This window comes from Ruditapes philippinarum, unplaced genomic scaffold (assembly GCF_026571515.1).
Source record: "Ruditapes philippinarum isolate M1 unplaced genomic scaffold, ASM2657151v2 ctg2486_1_1_1_1, whole genome shotgun sequence".
Lineage (NCBI taxonomy): Eukaryota > Metazoa > Mollusca > Bivalvia > Venerida > Veneridae > Ruditapes > Ruditapes philippinarum.
In genome coordinates, this window is record NW_026861059.1 from 245585 (window position 1) to 248687 (window position 3103).

The following is a 3103-nucleotide window of genomic DNA, read 5'->3' on the forward strand; positions in this document are numbered from 1 at the left end:
TGGTTTCATTTTTATCTTGTCTGAATATATAATTTCTGCAGAAAAAAAAATATATATAATAACTTTCCAGTACATGTACGCGTGCCGGTTATATTCAGATCATAATACTGAACATTAGTGCTATTAAAAAACCGAATGAGCTAGAGCTTAGATGTTTAGCATGAAATATCTTCTTATGGATGTCTACCAAGTTTGTTCAAATAAAAGCCATTGGGTGAAAATTGGACCTGGGGGGGGGGGGGGAAATGTGAGATCATTGTTTTTCATTACATATGTGTAGTAAAATAGTAAAAACTTAACATTGTGAAACATCTTCTAATGAGTGTCTTCCAAGTTTGTTCAAATAAAAGCCCTGGGGTTTAGACTGGCCCCGCTCCGGGGGCCTAGATACAGGTGAGCGACCTCAGGGCCATCATGGCCCTTTTGTTTTACCATGTTTTCGTTTGACTTTAAATATAGCAATATTGAACGTAGGTTGACTGACCACCACATAAACATTTTGTGTTATATTTTGTATTGATGTGTATTAAATGATATTGAAACAGCGAAGCGAATTAAAAAAATAATTTATTTCGGTTTTTACAGATTGTGTTGGCGGCTATAAGCTTAAAGCCACACTTTCGGATCCGTTCCTAGAACCAACCAGTACTGAGTTCATTTTATTCACAAAGACTTGACCATTTTTGTCATTCTTAGTCATTTTCCTCAAAAAACATGAAATTATTTTGTCTAGGCGATTTTTTGTCTTTCTAATAATGTACTCCTGGGTTCTTATTTACTCTTTTATCTATTATATATAAATTTGTTTATTTGAATTATATTAAATTGCACGCCTATAATACAAATATGAATACTTTACAGTATTATCTAATCCTCAATTTTAATTAAACATATGGTTTAATCATGTGTACCGTCTTCAGGCAGCTTTGTATGATGGCTAACATTTCAGCAAGGGCCCTAAAAATACTTAATAATAATTCAAAATGCCTTTATAACATATTAAGTTTAATGCTTTTTATAGTAAATTTTAATTGTAAATTTCAGAGCACTCCTGTTATTTCTTCAGTTTTACTAAACGGTAATTTCATAAATTATTCAAATGTCGAAACAACATTTTCCATAGTGGTAAAGTATGTCACAATGATATTATACCGACATGTATAATGTATTGTTTATATGTATGTTTTATGTATTGTGTCGTTAGATATCTCCTGTCCGTTTGTCATTTTAAATATCAAATATATGTACATGTCCAATATAATTGTCTAATTCATTTTCCCGTATTTTATTTCATTTCCATTCATCCTATACATTCATTGCAACATGTAACAGTTAAATGACATTCTATATAATTTATATTAATTAATATCAACTGGTTTCTTCTGAACAGGCATCCTAACATTTCTCACCAAAATCAAAAGGCACGCATGCACACGTTAAATATTCTTTCATTCGTTTGCGCCACAAAGTAGCTGTGTTGAGTGTTACTACAGACAAAAAAAGGTCTCTCCTTTATTAAAAAAAAAAAAAAAAAAAAAAAAAAAAAAAAACGCCCAACAATACGCACAACTAATTCAACCGTACAACTGCAATAAAAAAAATTGATTTGCGGTATAACATCTACTCAAATCGAACAAAAATCTGTCGTATTACACCCCATGATCGGACTACATGGGAAGCCCTTTAAAGTTTCCGTATGTTTTCAATAATTTCAACGATATGAATTTTGTTATGTGAAGTACATGTTTGAAAACTTTGAATTTAAAAATTGTTCTGACAAAGTGCTGTAGTCAGTGCATGACCTTTATAAAATTGGAGAAGTAGAAGAATTTAATCTCATTGAAAATCTACCATTGATGACACGCATTAGAAATGAATCTATAATACATAGACGATGTGCATCGATTTGAACATGGAACTGAATAAGTAGAATTCAATAGTTGATAAAATTATACAGAACAAAACAATGAATTTAAGTAGCAAATCTCTTTGTGTACAAATAAGTCCAATTAATACACGTGAATCACAAAATAGAAATTTTATCATCAATATTTATCCACGGGACATGTATAACACCTATTATCATTATTAATGTGACATTATGATCAATTTTGCATTGTAAAGCTTATTTGTATTTCGTTGGTGAGTAGGATATTTAAAGAGAGTTTTCGCGGGTTTTATTAATTTTTTTCCTCATTCGATGCATTTAATTTGGTACTCAATCGAAGTATCGAAGTACTTGTTTAAATACGCTCACCCCGATCCCATTCCTTCTTACAACATTTTTATAACAAAAGTTCGAAATACACTCTTGCTAAATATTTCGTTTTTAACATTTTTTCGCACATTACACATAAGAATCTTTTGAAATACATAATTGTTAAAGTTGCATAAATGTTAAAGTTGCATATATTAAAGATCTTTTAACTGAGCATTATCAAGCATTAAATTTTTACAGATTACGTGATTCAATGATAAAACTCCGTTTATAACATTTTTGTAGCCACGTATTTAGATATAATGTTAGAGTTTCTTTTCAGTGATGATTTGGATATAGCGACATTACAAAATCATTACACAAGAACACAATTGAAACAGATAAATACAATACCGATTGATTTTATTGATTTGCAACATGTACTAACAAATATTAGGAGTTAGTTCTATATTAAATGTTGTTTGTTGCTATTATAGATAAGAGAATAACAGTTACTGATTTATTCTGAACATTATAAGAGAGAACAAACACCATTTATATTGATGAAAAGATTCTTAAAACACGGAAAACACGTGCACCTCAAAACAGGTAGATACTATTCAGAATAAGCGCTTGAGCTTAAACTATTAATTTTTTTACGCAATACGTCACAGTATTTTTGCAATGACTTGTAGTTCTGAATCCTTCTCCTAACAAATCATTCAATCCCGTTCGCGTATGCTTAGTAGACTAGGTATATAAACCGAACACGCTTCAACAAATTCCTTTTTGATCTAGTCTTCTGGCCTCTGATACCAACAAGGAAAATACCCATCAACCCTTCCCGTGTGCATTGCTGTTGTCTCTTCTTTTTTGTTTCCAGGTAATAATGGCCATCTTCGGTCA